Below are 23341 nucleotides of genomic sequence, written 5' to 3'. Positions count from 1 at the left end.
ACTGTGTGTGAGACAAGTTGAGGTAGAGGAAAAGGGAGAAAGAGAGGGGCAGGTAGAGAGGGAAAGAGGCAGAGAAGGAGGGCCGCCTTGACTGAGACCCCTTAGCCACTACATCAACAGACAGCCCCTGGGAACAGTGTTCCATTCTGGGTCTTGTTAGTCACACCAGGGAGAGAGGACCACTTGAAAGGGTGTATGTAGCAGTAGCTTGAGGGCAATATCATACTTGTTTCCATGGTCTAGTCCACCGGGGCTAGACCTGGGAGAACTGAGAGATGAGACCTTATACTCACTTGAAACAGTGTCTTAACAAAATGCAGTGTGTGCTAACACTTTATGGTCAGCGTGCTGGCTGTCCAGAAGAGTACAGTGATCATGTGTATGAAACAAGCAAAGGACAGTGTGATAACTACCTTAACACACCTGATGGCAAACCAACCATGTCCTGTATGTGTGGAGGCAAGACAGAAATGAGGCTTGTGGATTCAGCTGGGGTCCTATTGCAAAAAGCTTCATCTTCCCAAGAACTTGGATCCTCATGTAACAAGCATGGAAGTGTTGCAACAGTTTAAATCAGAGGAGCAAAAAAGTTTGTGCAGTATGTTTTAGAAGCATAACATGATTGGAATGTGTATGAAATTGAAGGGGGAGAAACCAAAGCTGAGAAACCACTAATAATGGCATTGCCATGCCCAAGGAAGTAGTACAACAGGCAGTAGGTCATTTTTCAGGATTTTCCTGTCTGTGATTGTGTTTGTGGGGATGTAATTAGACCCATGATGCAATTAAAGATGAAAAATGGCTAAGTTCTACATTTACAGCACAGTTCAGTAAGTTATGAGGTTAATTATGCCCATCAACGAATCACAAATTAAAATTTTGGGGTTTTGTGACCTAGCAAAATTGCATCTCCTTATGTTTTGTTCTTTGCCAAAAGGAATGTTTTTGTTTTATCTTGCTTTCTTTCTTTTAGAAGTTGAGTTGGAATCACATAAAAACATACTGACACATTATTTACTGACAAAACACTAATAAGATGGGCCTCTGGTGCCTGGAAGGGCCCAGTTTATTCTTCAAGACACCTAAATTGCACCCAAAGAGGAAGTTAGGAGCCTACAGAATTGAACTCACCTTCACAGAGGGTAATAAACATGCATGCTGTCAAGCTTTGCTTAGATGCAGTGTGGAAATTGTTATTTATTTAGCTTGTTAAAAAGTGATTCTTTCTCTTTTCTAGCACCTACTTCATATTACCATAATGCTGGGATGGCCTAGGTGCGACTTGATTTTAATCAGGGTGAAGTGCATGGGGTAGTTTTCTAAACATGGGTTTCAGCAGAAGATTCTGAGAATTTTTGGTTAAAACCTAGCATAAGTCATCACTTTTCCTTTGTCATTGTTTTCCTGCATGAATCTCTGGTTTCTGTGATATCAGCATTGCAAACTTTGCATTAGTCCTGGCAGAAGAAGTTGCCTAGTTTGTACATGATTATGAATAGGAAATGGAATTTTCTGATTATTGGCTGAGGGAGCATTACTAGTTCTGGGTCACTGCTAAGTTGGAGATACCAGCTGTAAGAGAAACCTCGTGCAAAGCCTTTAGGCTAGGACTTGGGAAAGTCATTCTGTAAGGGCCAGGTAATTAGTTTTAGGCTTTGTGGATCATATGGCCTCTGTTATGACTACTTAACTCTGCCTTTGTAACAGTGAAAACAGCCTCGGATAATACTTAAGCAAAGCAGTATTGCTGTGCTGCAATAAAACTTGCATATTTACACAAAGGGCGGGAGCAAGATGTAGCCTGTGACCTGTAGTTTGCAAAGTGCTGGTCAGTAGTTAATATTAGAGAAGTATGTGGAGATGATTGCACTGTGAGACTATTCTGTTATATTTCCCCTCCTAGCTATTCATCATGTTTGCCTCTTGCTACCTTTCCACAGCTTGTTTTAAGACCTGAATGCCATATCAATGTGAATAAAAGAAGTAGCAAAAGTCATTATGAGTATATTAGCAGGTATTTGTTGATGGATCTAGTGAATGCTAATCATGATGAACACATAAAAGTGAATATTTAAAGTGCAGCTGAAAAATTTGTGTTCTCCTGATGTATCCAAAAGAAGATTGATCAGTGTTCCATTGACCTTCCAGGTTTGGTTTTATCATTGTCTAGAGGTTATGATCTTACTCTTTAAACCAGTATCTGTAGTCTGCCCTTCTAGTTTTTTCAAAGCATAGAACATTTATTGTTTTAGATACCTCTTTTGCACCTGTTCATGTGTTTTCTGTGTTGCCTGTATCTTATTCCAGTTCTGTAGGCTTTGAGTGCATTTGTCCAGGTACAACTTGATAACCCATTTCCCCCTTTTCTCTTGCTGCATAATCAACCTCTGTGTTCCACAGTCAGTGCTTTGTTGTTAACACTGCCATGGAAACCCAGGCCCCCTTCTTCACAACCCATAAGCAGTGAACATCCAAGAAAGGGGCATGAGTAGCAATGGATAGTTTTTTAAAATGTGTTTGTTTTGAGAGGCAGAAGGAAAGAGAGAGGGGCACTGAGAGAGAACTCCATCTGCTGGTGCATTATCCAGATGCCTTCGGTGGCTGGGGCTGGGCAGAGCTCTGCTGAAGCTGGGAGTCTGGAATTGAGCCTGTGTCTCACATTGGTGGCAGGAACCCAATTACGGAAACCAGCACTGATGCCTGCCAGGATCTGTGTTCTGAAGAAGTTGTAATCAGGATCTGAAGCTGAATCTTTGCTCCAGTGGATGATTTCCTAACCTTTCTCCCCCATTTCCTGTGATCCTGAGAATGTGCATATGCAGCTTCTCAGGAGTACAATCCCGCCTGCCAGGCAAGCAGTCACACATTGTGGTGGCCATTCAGTGATGTATCAGTAGTTTGGCTCTCAGTCTTTCTGTGCCTCACTTAATGGTTCTTCACTCTCATCCCCCAGAATTGTACTCTAATAAAACGCTGGTGTATAGATCCTGACTTGGGTTCCACTGTCTGAGGGAAGCCAAGCTAAATATTTTCTTCAGGAAGAAATACTTTACACCTTAGAGGCACTGCGGGACCTAAGGGCACATGTACAGGAGGGGCCTTGTGAGTGTTTGCCTGACAAGGGCTGTGCGAGCCCTTCACTGGATTACTCAGCAGTCTCACTGTCAGTGACAAGGGAGGCAGGAATGACCCTGGCAATGCATTTTTAAAGGCTTTCTTTCATCTGTGATACACAGGGACGCTGTGGAGGTAGGAGAGGCCCAGGAACATGAACTATGTTGAGGTGTATAGGGCATGATGATTTTGAGTGTGATGGAGTGCTGTGGCTTCTGTTTATATTTTACATTTTAAAGAAAAAAACAATAGGTTTGGACAACACACCTTCCAACTCATGATATAGTTTGCAACAAGAAGGCTACAGTTCCAGCAAAGGCTGTGTTTAACCTGAGGAGCTTGTTATAAGGATAGTTAAGCTGCAAAGAGGCTGGATGGCCAACAACAACAAAAGAGGCTGAATGAACAGCACCTTCAAGTCTGCTGTGTCAGAGTCCAAGCCGAGAACATCAGTTAAGAATTGTTCGAGCCACCATTGCTGCTTCCCAGGATCTCCATTAGGAGGAAGCTGGGGTCAGGAGCTGGAGTTGGGAATCAAGCCCAGCATCTCACTGTGACTCAGCCCTCAACCTCTAAGTTAAACACTCATTCCAAAAGAGCTTACTTTTATGATGAAGGTCCTTTTGCAACAACTCATTAAGCCATGAATCTGTGAATGCAGTGGTCCTAAGAAGAGCCCACATGACCAATTACCTTTTAAAGGTTCTGCCTCTCAAATACTCTTAATGTGTGATTTGGGGGATTAAAATTCCAACAAATGAAATTTGGGGGCATATAAGGGCATCTTGTAGGGGATAGGGATTAGTGTGTAAACAGAATGCAGGACAGGAAGAATCAATATGGTGGCACTCACCTGTAACTCTGAACTCAGTGTTCTGGCAGTAGTTTCTGGAATCAGAAATCCATGGGAACTGCCTCTGCTTTACTTTTCCTAGTGTCTCCTGCTTGCCACATTACTGTTGATTTCAGTGACGTCTGAAGGGCCCATTTTGCTGCCCGGTGGCCTCATATCGCAGAAATCTGCCCAGAATGCAAAGTAACTCCTGACTAATATTTGTTCTGTCTTATTTTTCTGAGTCCGTAGGAGTAAATAATGGTAAACGCTGCCTCACATTTTCTAAAAACACATCCTCGTCTCAGCTGCAGGGAGGATGCCTCCCTCCTGTGTGAACAATTTTGGCCAGTAGCCTGGGAGGTGGTGGAGCTGTAACTGTTAGGAAGCATGATATGGTACTACTGTGGAGGCTTGGGGTTTCTAGCTGGGTTAATGGCATCTCAGAAAGTGGCAGGAATTTCTTTCCAAATCTGATCTCAGACTTAGAACCTGGTCCCAGAAAATTCTGACCAGGCCACAGGGATGGAGGGGAAGGAAATGAGGAAGGTCACAGCTAAGAGCCTGTTTCGTTGCTTCCACCCGATACCTCGAAGGAAAAGCATGCTGCTCATAGCTAGCCTTGGCCCCAGCTAACGGAGGTATGAATAATGATCACTTTCCTTTCAATAATGGTCCTTCCAGCTCATTTGTCCAACATGTATTTGGATCTAGCATTGCCTTTATTTTAAAAGCCAGCCTCCAGGATTTTTTTTATTACTTTTCTTGATCATATTAGTTTCATGCTTCAGCTGTTCATGCTTCTATAACTGCATCTGCATCTTTTGTTTCCAATCCCATGCTGATTTCAAACAATATCAGCAGTGTTAGAGCATTTGAAGGAGAAAAAAAACTCCAAGTAGACCAAGTGGGAGAAAAAGAATGAAACAGCATCTGAACCATCAAAAGCCCCAACTGCTCAACCCTCCTGCCTGGCAAGTGAATTTATAGACCGAGTTTATTCAAGTATTTTAATTTTCATTTGCCCCTGGCCACCTTTTTAGTTTTGTGACAATGATAAGGCATATTTTTTCCAGCTTGGTTTTCTTCCTGTTGGGCATCCATGAGCATCCCTGGGTTTCTTAGGACTTGTTGGAAAGGCATAAACTGTGCTACCTTGAAATCTGGTTGATGTAAACAAAGAACTTGTATTCAGACTCTCTTAGAACTCTTCAGTTTTCTTTTATTCTAAGACTTAATCCAGCATTTGACTCTCTTCAGAAGATTTCATCAGAGGAAACATACATGCGTCAGCACATCAGTCTTGGAGAGCTATTGCCATATCATTGTTTTCCCGTTTATGTGGTGACAGTCACTGATAAATGGAGAATTCTGTAAAGGAGAAGTGCTCCTGATCTGGGAACAAGCCAATGCAAAGCAACCAGCCCAGTTCCATTCTAGGGGCGAATGTTGTGACTCCCCTGGCCCATACTCGAAAGCCTGATATTAAGTCCTACCTCTACTTTCCATCCAGATTTCTGCTAATGCATCTGGGAGGCAGCAGATGATAGCTGAAGTACTGAGTACATACCCCGCCCCCTCATGCAGGAGAACTGGATTGGCTTCGACCTGGCTCAGCCCTGGCTGTTGTGGGCATTTGTGAACCAGCTAATAGAAGATCTTTTTTTTTTTTTTCTTAAATAAACAAACATTAAAAATTCCTCCTTAAAAAAAAAAGATTTGGGTTTATTTTTATTAGAAAAGCAGATTTACTCTCTAAGCAGTCTCAATGAGTGTAGCTTAGCGGATCTAAAACCAGGAGCCAAGAGCTTCTTCTGGGTCTTTCATGCGGGTGCAGTTCCCAAGTCTTTGGACCATCCTCAACTGCCTTCCCATGCCACAAACAGGAAGATGGATGGAAAGTGGAGTAGCCGGGACATAAACTTGTGCCCATGTGGGATCCCGATGTATATAAGGTGAGGATTTAGCCACTGAGTCATCGAGCTGGGCCCCCAAATCCCTCCATTCTTCTACTTATTAGATGCATTATACTTGGGAGATTATTTCTCCTTTCTGAGCTTCCTTTACCATCTATAAAAATTTGTTGGGCTGGTACAAGATTAAAGTTCCTATGCAGCTTTCACAGAACACATAAAAGTTCAACATTAAGTGGTTGCTTTTTAAAGAAAAGATGGTGATTTGTGGACATCCTAACATTTGCACACTCTATTAATATTTTTATTGGAAAGGCAGATTTACAGAGAGAAGAAAATAGAGAAAGATCTTCTGTCCTCTGATTTGCTTCCCAAATGGCCATAATAACCAGAGCTGAACCGATCTGAAGCCAGGAGTGAGGAGCTTCTTCTGGATCTCACACAAGGGTGCAGGGTCCTAGGACTTTGGTCCATCCTCGACTGTTTTCCCAGGCTACACGCAGGGAGCTGGATGGGATGTAGAGCAGTCAGACATGAATTAGGCCCATGTTGGATGCCAGCGCTTGAAGACAGAAGACTAGCTGATGGAGCCATCACACTCTGTTAATATGTAGTTTTGGATTGGGACGCTTAGTCTATCGGACTAGACTTCAAAATATTTCAAAATAATATATCTTGAAGAGAAAGAGTAAGAATAGTATCATTTATTACTATAAAATTAATTTTTGTCATGCTAAGAACATAACTTTTCAAATAATGTCATCAATTAAATGGGTACAATATAAAATTAGGAGGCCTAACGTCAAAAAGCAATCAACTTATTTGGCTATCACAGCTGTCATACAGCATGCAGAAAGTAATAACAACCAGTGTTAATGAGTCACTTAGTATGTGAGAGGGCCTAGAGTATCAGCATTTCATCTTGTCATTGTATCATGCAAAAAAACAAAAGTGACCGAGATTCTTCCTATCTCACTTGAAGGAAGAATTTTCATGCAGACAATTGCAGTGAGCAACATGAGGCTTATCAAAGATGGAAACCTCTTGCTGCAGCATAAGTGGTGGTGGCTGGGTGCTGGTGTGTTTTCAAGAAAAACTCAAGAAAATGTTGGAAGTGGTGTCTATTAAGCACAATTCAGGTGAGCAGAATAGCTGCTAACAATCAACAAGAGTGTGAGGACAAAGCCAGACTATGATCCTGTCTAGCTTGCACAGCACAAAACACCCTTTTTTGAAGGGTGTAGCTGGTAGCTTCTTTCCATTCTCATGAGAAGCTAAAAATTCAGAAGGATGGAAAGGTACTTCTGTCTTACCGTAAGTACCTCTGGGTCCAAGCAAGCATTTGGTGTGCTTTTAAAGAGGCTTCCCTTTTTCTTACTCCAGCAGGGACCTGACCCTGATTACTTAATAACTCATTCATCTTCTTACAATGACTCATCTGAATCTTGAGTTGTTTACCTGACCTGAAAATTCCAAAAGGGAATTGTCTGTTTAAATAAATAAATAAATAGGGCCCAGTACAGTGACCTAGTGGCTGAAGTCCTCGCCTTGTATACACCAGGATCCCATATGGGTTCTAATCCTGGCGGCCCTACTTCCCATCCAGCTGCCTGCCGTGTCCTGGGAAAGCAGTTGAGACGGCCCAAAGTCTTGGGACCCTGCACCCACGTGGGAGACCCGGAAGAACTCTTGGCTCCTCCTGACTTCCTCTCCTTCTTGGCTCCTCTCTCTATATAATCTGACTTTGCAATAAAAACAAATAAATCTTTATAATAAATAAATAAAAAAGCTTGACTCTGATGAAGGTAAAGAGTGAGGCTCTAAGGGATGGGCAATTAAAAAAAAAAAGACTACTGCATTGAATGGTAAGGCTGTTTTTTGTTTTTCCTTCTTTAAGGAAGAGGGAAAAAGAGAAGAAAAGAAAGTAGAAAGAATGGAGGGGCCTGGCCACCAAAGCCTTAAGAATGGTGCTGCCTCTGGTCTCATTTGAAGGGGCATTTGTGCTTGCTGCAAACCATCTTTGTTTGATTGGCCTTCAATAAATGATGCTAAATCCACCCGTGTTTTTAAGTCAGACTTAGAGGGTATTGTTGAGCAGCGGAGACAACAGATCGACTTCAGCAGGAGCCAGCTACAGAGGGTCCTGGAACTTCATAAGAAGTGCAGAGAAGGCATTGGACTTCCAAAGAGCAAGGAAGCATGCAGTTGAGCTAGTTTTGTCCAAATTTTAGGGGCTGAAATGTCCCATGGATCTCTTGGTTTCCTGAAAAAAAAAAAAAACCTTGAGAGAACTAGATTCTATGAAAGGTTGTGGTTTAAATGTAGCAGATGCTTGTAGAATTGCAGATTTGCTAAATGGTTTCTCTGTTTTTTTTTTATTTTTTTATTTTTTTTCTTTAATATTCATTTATTCATTAATTACATTGCATTACATGACACAATTTCATAGGTACTGGGATTCCCCCCCCTTCACCCCAAACCCTTCCCCCATCATGAATTCCTTCACCTTGATGCATAACCACAGCTCAAGTTCCGTTGAGATTCCCTAATTAAAAGTTTACACCATACAGAGTCCAGCATCCCACTTGTCCAGTTCAAGTTCAACGGCCTCTTAGGGAGGCCCTCTCAGGTTTGTAGGCAGAGCCAGCAGAGCGTCACCTCGATCAATTAGAAGCTCCAACATATCATCAGCAACAGTCCAGGTATGATGAGGCTGGTGCAGAGTTCACTGATTGACATAGTCCGTCTTAGGGTTTCCCCTTGTCCAGTTTTTCGCTGCAAGCATAAAGCTGAGGTGGTTGATTCATCTACTCCATTTTCCATCTTTTTTTGATTAATGCTTTGATTCCTCCATTTTGTTCAGGGGAATCCCCCTAAAAAAAACTTTGAGGCATTCCCAGTCCAGGCTCCTACATGTACTACTAGTAAGCACAGTGCCCGCCACAGTCCATCACTCCGATCAGCTGCTGGTTTTAACCCCTGGATTGGTTCTCTTCTGAGCCCCGACCTCTATTGGAACCAATGAGTATCGCATCTCTCCCCGGCTCTGCCCATCACACTCTCATCCCTCACGTAAACCAGTGGGAGGAGTGCTGGTCGGGTGTTGCATTCCCTACTAGCACAGGCCATTTCACCTTGGCATTTTGTGTTTTGTACTGTTTTTTTTTTTTTTTTTTTAATCGCAACCAAACCCGGCCAGGCCCCCACACAGTTTCAGCACTTGGGCTTGCCAGTGGATGATGTGAACCGACTCAGCCTGGTCTGCCCCAACCCGAGCCAAGTGTATTCCAGTGGGTCACATTCCAAAGCCTCTTCTGGGTTATTTACCTCCATGCTTCTTGCGTTTATTTGTAGAGTCAGTGTCCTGTCAGAGGAACTGTTCAGGTTCCTCCCTCCGACTCCTTCATGGTGTCGGGCTTCACGCATTCCAGCAGGTCCTTCGGCCAGCTCCGCTCTTCAGTCCATTCTGGTTCCTGCTGTTGAGAGTTTCAGCCCAGCCACGGCTCGTCCATACCCACGCGTATCTCATATATGGCTCAGATGGGGTTGAGGCCTAGCCGAGCCCGTCCTCCGGAGCACCAAACTGTGCTGTGGTCTAATCCGGCATGGTGCGTCAAAGCCGAATTGATATTTGTGCCAAGGGATTACAACTGTGACCCGACCAGAACTCAGCCTCCCTCCAGTTCCTGTGCCCCTTAGTGGTAGGCTCCACGCAGCCAAGGCCTCCACCACGCTCTCCAACCAGGCCTGTTGCCAGCCACTGTTAACTATGCCAGAGGTTGCTCTGGTCAGCCCAGAGCGTCCTATAGACTGTCATGCCTCCTGCATAGACTCCACCGGCCCTTCTAAACTGTCCAATGGGGTCAGAGTGTCAGGGGATTGGTCCACGCATGCCTCACACATTATACCCCGAGTATGGTTCTTGAATGCCAGTCAGTGTCATAGTAATGCCTTCTGTGTCCACTCTGCTGATCCCTCATCCTATCAGGTAATGGGGCATCCTGCTGGACAAGCCCGGAATTTTGCCTTGTTTTTCAGTCCAAGGTCACTGTCTTCCTCCAGGCCTAATGTGAACTTGGAGAATCGCTTGTTTACCCTTCCTGCTGCTTTTGCCTCCAGGATCTCTTCTGCAGCTCTTGCCGAGTGCTGATTGCTGGGACAGGGCAGTCTCTCCTTTGTGGTTCTGTGTGAGTTTATCATACTTGAAACAGAACAGAAAATGGGTTTTTAGCCTAGCAGTGAAGACTGTGGATAAGAATCCTGTGTGATTGTGCCTGGGTTTGATTTTTGACGCCAGTTTCCTGCTAACGCAGGAATGTGGAATGTGATAGGCAGCAGTGATGGTATTACGGGTAAAGGAACTCAAAGGATGGAGACACAGTGGCTCAAATGATCGGGCTCCTGCCACTCATGTGGGAGTTGTGAATTGAGTTTCTGGCTCCCAGAGTCAGTCCCGTGGCAATTATGAGAGAATGAGCCAATGAATGACAGTTCTGCCTCTCTGCTTCTGAAAGCAGAAAAGGAGAGAGGAGCAGCAGAGAGGGGAGGGGAGGGGAAGTTTGGGGAGGGCCGCTCTGTTGAGTTCAAGCAGTGGAAGTTCCCTACAGTTCTAACAGTGAGCGGTTCACCAAGTATTTGGGCAGTGGTGGTGTGGCCTCTGGTCCTACACCTGAGTCCATGTGAATTCTCTAAAATCAGTGGTTTGACTGCCAAGAAGAATTCAGTAGCTAATTTTCTTATTCAGTTCCTTAAAAGTAAGCTACTTTGCCAAGGCAATTATTCATGGTTCCTGGAACCAATACCAGATCAGTGTCAAGGGAAGAGGAACATTTCCTCTATTGAGGGTGGCTTTGACCTTGAAGTTGTTTTTTGTTTGTTTTGTTTGTTTTTTAGAATAAATACCATCATTACCATGTCAAGAAACACTTGGCTTAGTCTTACCTCAACTCACTCTGGCCTGTTTTACAAAGAAGTGGTGGTTGCTTTGAACACTACTGTGACTGTTGAAGGATGGTGACAATTCCAATTTTAGTAATTTTGCTCGTCCCTTTGCCAGTTAATAAAATCTGCATGATTTGGGAGTGAAGTGTGTTTTATGGCCTTACGAACTGACATAGTCTGTTTGGACCATTGTGATTTAATATTATGGTTTGAATAACTTATCAACAGAAGCTTATTTCTTATAGCTCGGAACTCTGGAAAGTCCAGGAACAAGGTGCTGGCAAATCTGGTGTCTGGAGAGGACCTGCTTTTGAGGAGGGAGTACTTGGGGCCTTTTTTATAATCCTGTGCATGGGGGTGCCTCTTGCATGACTTAATCTCCCAACCCCCCACCTCAAAGTACTGTCACATTGAATATTAGGATTTACCCTGTAAATTTTGGGCTCAGTTACAGTTTGCTTGGGGAAATTTTCTTCATGGAGTTTATGTGAAGATTGAGTTTGTGTATAGACAGCAGTTAGTGAGGAGGTACATAGCAGTGCTTCCATAGGAGTTAGCTGTGCTTTTTTCTTTATTTCTTCCTTCCTTCCTTTTTCTCTCTTCCTTTCTTTGACAGATTTATTTATTTTTATTGGAAAGTCAGATATACAGAGAGGAAGATCTTTCATCCCCTGGTTTACTCCCCAAGTGGCTGCAACAGCTGGAGCTGAGCTGATCTGAAGCCAGAAGCCAGGAGCTTCTTTCAGGTCTCCCATGTAGTAACAGGGTCCCAAGGGTTTGGGCCATGCTCTGTTGCTTTTCAAGGCCACAAGTAGGGAGGTGGATTGAAAGTGGAACAGCTGGGACATGAACTGGTGCCCATATGGGGTTGTAGCACTTGTAGGGGAGGATTTAGCCATTGAGTCATTATGCTGAGTCCTAGCTGTACTCTTATATATTGTCTACCCAAATTCATACAAACCTGAAGTGATAAGGCAGGGCTGGAGTTCTGGTTGACTCTGCTAGGTCATACTCACTGTCCAAAATGGGATATTATGATTAGTTAGAGCTGAAGGATCCGTTTCTGTATAAAATTCCTTTTGGAGGGAGCCTCAGAACACACACTTACACTCATTCCTCCCCGGAGAAAGAGGATCCAGCTTATTGGTAAGTGTTGCTAGAACAATTGAGGTGTAGGTGGCTCATGTTCACCCTGCTTCTCTTTGGAGTTCCATCTGCCTGCAAAGGATTTATGTTCTCCTGGGCAAGCCTCCTTATATGGCTGGGAGCCTAGGTCTTCAGGATTGACAAGTATAATTTTCATGTGTTTGGCATTAATAAATTCATTGTTGCTGCACACCTAATACATACCATTCTATGCAGAGTTTTTCAGTAATAAAGCTGGTAAATTCGTAATCATCTGCCTTGACACAGTATCTCTTAATTGACTTCTAAACTCAGGCTAGAAAAAGGGAAACACTATTTATCAACTGTTTAAACATCTACATACAATGTCCTTCAAATAGACTCCCAAGTTCTCTTGCTTCCCTGGTCTAGGAATCCCTTACATTCAGTTTCTCCTTCTGGCTTTTTTGCCATTGCTCTTGTGCAGGCTCTCACCAACACTGCAGCTTGCTAACTGTTCTCCTTGCTCATAGTCCTGCCTCTATCGGAGCTCATTCCTTTTCATTCCTGCCCTGCTGTTGCACCACATGGGATCTTGAGATTTTTTTTTTGCTCACAGCTCTTAAATGGCTTCCTTTGATTGATACAGTCAGGGCAGAAACAAGATCTTCACTGTTTGGTTGCCCTTTCCATTGTTTAATGACTTGTCTGCCTCATGCTGACTCTGTTTCATCAGCTAGAACTAGTTGTCACCCTTTTGGATTTACCAGGGTCTTTATACCTCCTTGTACTTGCAGATACTGTTTCTTCACTTTTACTCTTTTTCCCTTCTGATTCTGACCACCATGAATTCTTAAACTACAGGTCATTTTCTCAGGGAACCTTCCTTTTTCTATTCACTCCATTCCTCCTGTGAGCTTCTGTAGCGCTTATCCCAAAGTGTGGCTAACATACACCTCTTTTTGTCTGCCCTACCAGTGAACCTAGAGCTTCTACATCTTTTAAATTCGAATGTTTGTGTTTGTTATGACCTAATAATCCTTCCTTAAAATACACTGTGAAAGGATCTGCACAGAAGAAGAAAGCACAAGTATGGTTACTGCAGTATTTTTGTAATTGCAAAAAATCACAGCTGTTTAAATATTCCTCAGCAGAAGACAACACTAACAAATTGTGATGTATTCATGAAGTAGAATGTTATTTGGCCCCTAGCTGTAGGCAGTGGCCTAGGTTGTCTTGTACCTAAGCAACTGTTACTGTTGGGAGGATAGCAGCCAGCAGCTATGGGCATTCTGAGCCTGTTTAAATGACAGTTTTGTGTTAACTATGCCAGTGTGTCAGCATAGTCACCTATCATATTTTTTTCTATTTTTTAAAGGTCTAGGGGGAAGGCAACGGAGCACCCACTGTACCACTGTGGGTGTTTGTCAGCCAAGACCACCCTACTGTCACTGTATGTTATGGGGCCATGCATTGCTAGGGACTTGGGGACTAAGAAAGGGTCAGAATGGGAGCCGTTGGGAGTTTGCTTGGCATACATAATATGATTCCTTGGGACTTCCATGGCCTGGGCCACTGAACCCACAGGTAATCAAGGGAACTAAGACAAGGTTGACCAGAAGGATGAATAAGGAGGACCTCACTGGGTCAGGCCAAAGCACCTGCTCACATGCACAAGAGCTGGGAATGAGAATAGACTGGGCTGGGCTAAGTTGCAGCATTAATTGGTGCTCCTGAGAGCCATGTTGGGAGCAGGTCTGGTAGTGGTTCTTTGGGGTCACCCTGACTAGGCCCCAGCAGGGTGTCAGGGTTGGGACCAGACCATGCCAGGCTGGACTACAGCATTCACTAGAACACACAAGAACCAGAGCTGGGAGTGGACCTGGTAGGGGATCTTTTGGGACATCCCTATTAGGCAACTTTACCTGCTGGAATACACGTCAGTGGAGCTGGGGTGGGTTGGGCCAGGCTAGGCTGCAGCACACTCCAGCAAACATGAGAACTGGGTCACAGAATGGGCCAAGTAGTTAGTGGTCCTCAGAGATCTATAGCATCCATTGGGGCAGGGGACAAACTGTGCTGGTCTAGACTATAGCACCCATTGACAAACATGAAAGCCAGGTCAGGGGTTAGGACTGGAAGGGGGCCTCAATATTCTCCTTGGTTAGGCCACGACACCCACTGGTCTGGGGGTTGGTGGGGCCAGGCCACATACACACTGGTGCACATGAGAGCTGACTCTGGGGGTGGGTTGGACCAGAGCACAACACCTGTCATTACTGGGACATACTGGGCCAGTCTGGGCTATAATACCCACTGGCATAGGTAGGGGCCAGATGTGGGTGCAGGCCTGGTTGGGGTTCCTGGAAGTCACCCTGACTAGACCACAGCATCCAATGGCAAGTGGGAGCTGGGCTTGGGTGGGTCAGTACAGGCTAGGCTGCAACATCATTAGTGGATATGAGAGCTGGGTTGGGATGGACTTGGTAGGGGTCCTCAGGTGTTTTACCAACCAGGTCATAGCATTTGCTGGTACAAGCAAAAGCCAGGGCTAGGGGTGGGTCAGGTCTGGCTGTAGCACCTTCTGGTACACATGAGAGCCAGGTAGGGGTGGGCTGAGTCTGCCGTAACACCTTCTGGTACACATGAGAGCCAGGTCTGGGAGCAGGCTGGAATGGGCTAGGCTGCAGCACCCTTCATTGAATGTGAGAGCCATGTCAGGGGATGAACCTTGAGAAGATCCTCAGTGATCTCCCAGCTAGGCTGTAGTACCCGCTGGTATAAGTAAGGGTCGGGTCTGGGAATGGATTGGGCCAGGCTGCAGCATCTGCTGGCATGCATAGGAGCTGGATCTTAGCAAGGGCCTGGTTGGGATTATTGGGGGTCACCCTGAACAGGTGGCAGCATCTGCCAGCACATATGAGTCAACCTGATGGGTCCATTTCAACCAGTTCCCAACCTCAGAGTACACCACAGGGATATCCGATCTGACCTCGGAGCTCATGTTGTGGGACTGGGCTGCCCCCATTGCTGGCTCTGTATAAAGGGAGACAACGTACTGGGATGCACATGCCAGACAAGACAGCCAGACTCTGATTCAACAGAAGCTTGAATGCTTCACCAAAAATAAATAAATATAATAAATAAAAATTTTTTTAAAATGGAAAAAAGAACAAGTTGAATAAAGCTACAGGCCAAATTTTCCACCAAGCATCTAAGGCTATGGATATACCAAAATATAGACAGCTGGCAGTTTTGGGAAGTGATGTCTCATATTTGGTGCAATGAGGCCAAAGCCATGTCAGAACAAACAAGACTACTCAACTAACACTCTCAGGACATTCTTCTCTCCATCAGGGTCAGTGGGATGAAACCAGGCGATCATCTCTGTCCCGTGGTGCTGATGTGATCTGGGAGCAAGGAGTGGTGTAACATTTCTCCTGAGGGAGGGTGTGGTCTTACCACCATTTATTTAAATAAATAAGTAAAACAATACAAGCCATTGTTTAAATATACACATATATGAAGTTCAGATATAAAAGAAAGCTTGCAAATGATGAAACTCCTGTTTCAGGTTATGTTCACTTCTAGGAGGGAGAGGGAGTAGAACAAATACAAAGGACCGGAACTTGTACTATTTTGTTCTCTTCAAAATTTTGTTTCCTTTTATTTGGAAGATTGTGTGGGAGAGAGACAGGGGCAGATGTAGTATCTTCTGTCTGCTTGTTCACTCCTCAAACGCCCTGTGACAACCAGGACTGGGCCATACTGGAGCCAGGAGGCCACAGCTTCATCCAGGTCTCACATGTTTGTGGCAGGGGCCCGTAATCTGAGCCATCATTTGAAGCCTTCCAGGGTGCGCATGTGTAGGAGACTGGAAAACTATGGGAGTAGCCAGGACTTCACCCAACACTCTGATATGAGACACAGGCCTTCCAAGTGGTGATTTAACTCACTGTGCCATAATGTGCACTTCTAGACATGCTATTAATGTTAAAATTAAATGATAATAGTACAATGCTCTAAAGACACATTTATTAAATTTCAAAGTAAAATACTGTCAGTTGTTAATAGCTAATATACTGCCAGTTTCCCTCCTGCCTGCTAGAATCCTCAAGTTCAACCCGGAAGGTGAATGATATTTCCAATTTTTCATGTTTAGAGTTAAATTAAGTCTTCCCCTTAGGTTATGGTCACAGAGGTCAGTTTTTGTTTTTTATTCTGGGTTAATGTCCCTGACTTTTTAGATAATTTAGATAATTGAGGTGCTTCAGGCAACGCTTGTGTAAATGTGTAGTTTGTTTAGCACAGGAAAGTCTTGACACTAAACACCCACTTTCTGTTTCTCACAGACACAGACACACACACCTCAGTCTGTCCTGCACATTGTATTACTTTTCTTGCTTTAAACTTTGTTGGTGGTTTTCGTGTTAGACTGTGAGCTGACTCCTGTAGACGGTATCCCCTGTCATGGCAGCCATACTACATGGCCCTCCTCTGCCTTTTCAGTCTATAGTTGTTTCAGCAAAACCAAGTAATGTCTTGCCCCATCTCCATATCCATGCTGCTGTATCACAACCAGTTGTAAGTACTGACCTCGAACATACAGGTCTCTGCCAGTTTACTTTGTGAAGTGGAGAACCAAGGAGCCAAGGAAAGGTCTCCCATGCATGCTGCCAAGGAGCAGAAAAAGTAGCATGGTAAACACAGAAGGCAGGAGAATATCAGAAAGCTGGGACAGAGTGACACCACAGGTTGGATTTTTGCAATACATTTTATAATAATTCTCTCTGACCGCAAAATTGAATAATAGCCATAAAATCAATTATGAACACTGTGACTAATATCCTAATTAAAACCTGTGGAGGATTTATAATTCTAGCAAATTAATCTTCTCATACTATTATCCTTTCATAAATATTCTGGAGCCAGAATTCCAAAGTTTGGATCCAAATTCTGCATCTAGACAGGTTAAGTAGCCTGTAGCCTTTTGGTAAATCACTTTACCGCTACATCTCTGTTTTTTTGGAAAAAAAAATCCTTGTCTAATTTTTAATGTTTGTTACATAGATGAAGAAGTTACAGAGTGTGCAGGCCTCTGAGTAGGATGGAGAGGAAGGAAAGAAGTAGGTGAGTGAGGAAAAAGCACCTGCCCTGCTTCCTGTGACCGTGGAACAGGGACATGTGCTGTTCCTTACTGCCGGATCATATCAGTGCCAGGGGACAACGATGTTCCCCCCAGCTTCTTCCCAGGGACTCTGGGGGCAGAATGTTGTGAACATATTACTTGAGTAGCAGCTGTTATTCTGAGATGTTGCTGGCTTGGTATGCCAGAGGTGAGAAACCACTTCCACTTCCAGTATCTGCTGGCTCTGCATGTCTATGTCCATGACTTTTGGTATTTGCTGGGGAACTTGGCCTATACTGTTGTTCAACCTGCTTTTCTTTCCACCTTTTGATGAGACACTCAAGGTAGTAGTCAGAGAGGCAGGATGTCCTGTCTTTTGTTTGCATCCCGGTATGCTGTTTATTCTAGCATAGGAGTCAACAATGGAGGCAGCCCAACATGTGCTCTGAGACTGAACCAAAAGATGCATGTGATGTTTCTTGAGAACGGAGATTGGGTGGAGCAGTCCTGTTGGGGTGACCCCTGCGAACCCTACCGAGCTAATCCCCAGATTTGTGTGTGCTGTGGATACAGTGACCAAGCCCAGTGCACACCCCACCCCAGGCCATGTGTTCATTGGTGTGTATAGTGACCTAGCTAGGGAAACTATTACACTACTATTGTAGTTCCCAGACCCAGCTATTATGCACCTAAAGGTGTAGTAGCCCAGCTGGTCCTTAGCCTTGGCTTCTGCCTGTACTAATGGGTGTACTCTATACTCCCTTTTTCTTAAGATGGGAAAAATAATAGTGCCTTTTCAGAGGTTTGTTGTGGAGATTAAGTGAATTCAGATATATGTAAGTCAGCTACTGTCTACTAATAGAAAATATGTAGAAATTATTGACTATTCTCTGCCTCATTTTGTTGGACTAGAAAAAGTCTTTTGTATCTTTAGTTATTGGTATTTTATTTTTTAAAGATTTATTTATTTTTATTGGAAAGGCGGATATACAAAGAAGAGGAGAGATAGAGAAGAAGATCTTCTGTCCGATGGTTCACTCCCCAAGTGACCGCAACGGCTGGAGCTGAGCCAATCCAAAGCCAGGAGCCAGGAGTTCTTCCAGGTCTCCCACGTGGGTACAGGATTCCAAGGCTTTGGGCCGTCCTCAGCTGCTTTCCCAGGCCACAGGCAGGGAGCTGGATGGGAAGTAGGGCCACCGGGATTAGAACTGGTGACCATATGGGATCCCAGTGTGTTCAAGGCGAGGACCCTAACCACTACGCTATCGAGCCGGACCCCAAGTTGTTGGTATTTTCAAAATACAAGCATAATTTGACTGTTTTAACAGGATTGGTTATTCTCTTATTATTTTATTCTGATGATCTTTACATAATTGATTAGGGCACAAAGGGACAAAGACTACAGAAGAGTGGGTAGACCATTATTTCCACATTCTCTTTTTTCTTTCCTGTATCTGGGGGAAGGGAGAGATAAAGGGAGAATCCTGAACCAGCCTTCCAACCATCCCAGGGTACCCTATGTGGGGCATACTCTGAGGGCACTGCTCAAGTGGTTTTGATAGTTCGACAGTTCTGAATTGCTGCCAGTCTCACCATTCCAAGCACGATAAAATCTCTCCAGAATCCACTGGCTGACATAGTCCACCCTAGAGTCTCCACTTGCCCAGATTTCACTGCTAACAGGATTAATAATAAACTGGCTCTCATGGCTCATGAGGAACCAGGAAGATTAGATAGTAAATTTTTGTAGAAATCAAAGTGAGCACAACATCTGCTAAATAACCTGTCTCTCCTTCATTGCCTTATGGTACCTTTCTTGATTATATATCAGGTGCCTTAGTGTGCCTGCATGTGTGTGCCTTGTATGCGTACATTTGTGTGTTATGAACATGAATTTATGTACATGTGACTCGGAGTGCAATTCTGTTCTTTCATGTGTGTGTCTGTTCTTGTAGAGCAGTTTACTCCCTGTAATGTGAAGGCTTTGTGAAACATATTAACATCTGGTAAACTGAGTCTTCACTTTCTGCTCCTTTTCAAGGTTGATGTGGTAATTTATATTCTTTCCCTGTTGTATACATTTTGGAGTGAATTTACCAAGTTGTAAGCCAGAATTCTATTTGGGGTCATACTAATTCTGTAAATGAATCTGTAGACAATTGCTTTCTTTATTATGTTATCACTTCTGTGTATTCAAATATTTTCCTTATGCCCTGTGATAGATATAAATATTCAATACATATAACATGCATTTTATATTCTACAGAAATTCTCCATGAAGATCTTATTATTTCATTGGTTGATTCTTAAATATTTTATTGCAAAAATTATTTTCCATCTGGTTATGATTGGAATAAAACAGTATTGGTTTCATAAAATTTATCCTATTCCCATTTTATGAAAAGATTTGTTGTTTTTATTGAAAAGTCAGATTTATGGAGAGACGAAGCTGAGCTAGTCTGAAACCAGGAGCCAGGAGCTTCTTCTGGATCTCCCATGTGGTTGTAGGGTCCCAAAGCTTTGGGCCGTCCTCGACTGTTTTCCCAGGCCACAAGCATAGTGCTGGGCTGCATTGAAAGTGGAGCAGCCGGGATAGGAACTGGTACCATATGAGATCCTAGTGGTTGCAAGGTGAGGATTTAGCCATTAGGCTATTGCACTGGGCCCAAATTTATCTTATTTCTAACAAGCCTGATGAAGTTTCTCATTAGATCTCATATTAGGGAGATTTATAGCTATATTTTACTGAGTTTTACATTTTATGCAATTCATTATAGATTAGAACAAAAATTCATAGTTCTTTGCCTAAAATTTGAAATTCTGACTTTAATGAAAATTCCATAATCAGTGGTCCACGTGGGCTTGCATCCCTCTCAATTATGTAAACATTGTTAAAGATAAAATGAATTTATTATTAAAAAATAAAAATGGAAATGTCATGATTCCTTCTTTTCAAAAGTATAAACAAAATCTGCAAGTCTAAGACCTTAACAAAGTCACCACTTGGAATAATCAAAGATTTGTTCAGTTATACTCACACTAAACTACATTTCTAGACATAGTATACTTCTTGTAGGTAATGATAAGAACAAAAGTAGTAATAATATTAATGTTACAGTTAGTGTATGTTCCTAAGACGATAATTCAAAAACACATTTTTGCTGTCTCAATTTCCTATATGTTTATACTTATTATATTGTATATGAATGTTTTTATTTTCTGTTTTTAATATGTAATCATAACTCACAATATGAGCATAATATTAATGTTTTGTTTTCAATTTTGTTCATGTATCATAAACATTAATTCAACACAAAGCAACATTCAGAATTGCATATTATAAGTAAAATTTCTGAGATATTTAAATGCTTAGCCAATGCTGTAAAAGGAATCTGGTTTCAACTTTACTTATTTGCATGTCCTTTCATATAGAATGGACACATTAATATGGATTTACAGTGCTTTTTAATTTTATTATTTTTACAGTACTTTACAAGCTACTCAAAATAGCAGTTTATGTAGTCATATCATTTTACTAAACATAAATGTTCAAACTTGATAGAATTAGAGTATGTCTAACACTAGGAATGACTTCCCATCCTAATAAAATACTAAGGGATACTATTTTTTCTTAGGAATAGTCCATTTAAAACAATGACATGCATTTGTATTTTTTGACCATACACAGGGACACACACAAACTCATCCTCTGTGGCACAATCTTCTTCAATTTAGGGATTTGAAATGTTCCAAGCAAAGGAATAGATTACATGCCAAGGATGTCTCTTGAGAAATTAGAAACAGCACAAGTGAAAACTAGAAATAGACTTGCCATATGACTCAGCAGTTCTGCTAGTGGATATAGATCCAGAAGACAGGAACACAAGAGAGATATCAGTAGCACTGTGTTTAAAGCTGTGCTCGTCACGATAGCCAAAAATTGGAATCAACCAAGGTGGCCATTATCTAATGACTGGATAAAGAAAATGTGGTAGAGATATGTGAGACAAGTTACTTAGTCTCTTTATGCCTACTGACTTGATTTGTGAAATACAGATCATGAAAGTATTACCGAGTAGGCTTGATTAGAGGAATAAAACACTTAGAACCCTAATTGACACATAGTGAAGTACTATGTAAATGAATGGTGAGGACTAATATTTGACATAGTGGCTTACATTGCTTACTCGGGACATGTGCCTTGTTTGCATATTGCGTTTTCTGCTTCTTATCCAGCTTCCTGCTATGTGCACCTGAGGGGCAGCAAGAGTTGGCTCAAGCACGTGGGTCCCTATCATCCACAAGGGAGACCTGGATGGAGTTCTGATCCCCTGGCTTTAGCCTTGCCCAACCCTGATTTTTGCTGGCATTTAGGGAGTGAACCTGTGGATGGAGGATACCTATTTTTATTATTCAAATGAAAATAAAATAATGAAATCAGAACTTTAGAAAAGTCTTTGAAATTAAAACGAAATTTTAGGAAGGTTAATTTAAGTACAAGGAATAGTTTTAAAATCACAGAGCTGGGCTCAGCACAGAAGCCTAGTGGCTAAAGTCCTGGCCTTGAACATGCTGGGATCCCATATAGGCACCGGTTCTAATCCCAGCGGCCCTGCTTCCCATCCAGCTCCCTGCTTGTGGCCTGGGAAAGCAGTCGAGGGAACCTGCATGTGTGTGTGGGAGACCCAGAGGAGGCTTCTGGTTCCTGGCTTTGGATTGGCTCAGCTCCAACCGTTACGGCTGCTTGGGGAGTGAGTTAACGGGTGGAAGATCTTCCTCTCTATCTCCCCTCTTCTCTGTATATCTGACTTTACAATAAGAATTAAAAAAAAAAATCACAGAGCTGCTGGTGAGGTTCACAGGTTTTGGAGCCTTTCATTTATTTTTGTAATAGTTTTCTTTTGAAGATTTACTTATTTATTTCAAAGGCAGAGTTACAGACCAAGGGAGATGAAGTGAACACAAGGCAGGGGGATCCTTCTTTCGCTGGTTCACTCTCCAAATGGTTTCAAAGGCTAGCGCTGTGCCAGGCTGGGACTGTGCCATACTGAAGCCTGGAGTCAGGGTATCTTTCCAGGTCTCTCACCGCAGGAGTATAGAGGCCCATACACTGCGGCCACCTTCCACTGCTTTCCCAGGCACATCAGCAGGGAGCTAGATGGGAACTGGAGCAGCCAGGGCCATATCCAGTACCCATATGGCATGCTGCCACTGCAGGTTAACATGCTGAACCCAATGCCAAACCCAGGAGCTTTTCTTGAAGTTAGTTTCTTAAGGTGTACCCATACTCTAAAACTTCACCTCCTGAGCCTGGTTTTTTTGTAAGCAGTTGACAGGTCATGCATGCCTAGCAGAATGCTCCTCAGATGTGACCGTGGAGGTTACAAAACCCACCTGTCCCAGAGTGTATGTAAACAATTGTCTCCATGGTATTTAAGAGGGTAAATCTCCTGGGCCAGTCATGGCAGCCTAGCAGCTGAAGTTCTTGCCTTGTACGCACCAGGATCCCTAGCAGCCCTGCTTCTCTTCTAGCTCCCTGCTTGTGGTCTAGGAAAGGAGTCAAGGATGGTCCAAAGCCTTGGGACCCCGAGTCTGCATGGAAGAGATTCCTTGCTCCTGACTTTGAATAGGCTCAGCTCCGGCTATTGTGGTTGCTTGGGGAGTGAATCAATGGGTGGAAGATATTTCTCTCTGTCTCTCCTCCTCTTTGTACATCTGACTTTCCAATAAAAAATAAGATAAAATCTTTGAAAAGGAAAAAAAAGAGGGTAAATCTCCTTCACAGAAGAGTGCTTCTCAGTTGTGGATAAAGTGGGCTGAGGCAAACCCAGAAGAGTTCTCCCTACTTTTCATCCTAGGGGTATTTAGACACTGCTTTGTAGGGGAAGACACTGACCAACAAATTGACACTACTGCTCTTATGGTCTGCGCTTGTTCAGAATGAAGGGGACGCCTTACAGAGCTTGGATTTCAGAACATTTCAGTTTGGAAGTTTCTTAAATTCTCTGTACTTCCCTTTATGCCTGGAACTGCAATTTTAGTGTTTTGGCAGATAGTGTGTAAACCACTTACAAAATGCATGGTGATGTGCTGGTTGGATGTTTCTCTAGAGGACAGTTATTTTTTCTTTCTGTTTAGGGTATAACTGTAAAATTTTCATCAACTGGTTTGTAGGAATTTGTGTCTATCTCTGCTGTATTGAAGCCTTAAACTGTGGTTTCTAGCTCTTATTTCTTACAATTTCTATTTTTTAGATGTAGTGTTTTTTTTTTTTAACATTTATTCATTTTATTATAGCCAGATATACAC

The 23341-nt window shown here is 43.0% G+C and overlaps 1 long non-coding RNA gene across 2 annotated transcripts in view; it reads left to right on the top strand.

Moving 5' to 3' along the window:
- The window catches only part of LOC131480990 (uncharacterized), a 52007-nt gene that overhangs the window by 19236 nt on the left and 9430 nt on the right, over positions 1–23341 (top strand). For both annotated transcript variants that reach the window (XR_009245952.1, XR_009245951.1), the window contains one exon: positions 974–1142. This is a non-coding gene — a long non-coding RNA (uncharacterized LOC131480990). The remainder of the gene's footprint in view (positions 1–973; positions 1143–23341) is intronic.

The sequence above is a fragment of the Ochotona princeps genome, chromosome 8 (genome assembly GCF_030435755.1).
Source record: "Ochotona princeps isolate mOchPri1 chromosome 8, mOchPri1.hap1, whole genome shotgun sequence".
In the NCBI taxonomy this organism is placed as follows: Eukaryota; Metazoa; Chordata; class Mammalia; order Lagomorpha; family Ochotonidae; genus Ochotona; species Ochotona princeps.
The sequence above is the reverse complement of the archived record's forward strand: the minus strand, read 5'-3'. Positions and strand labels throughout refer to the sequence as shown.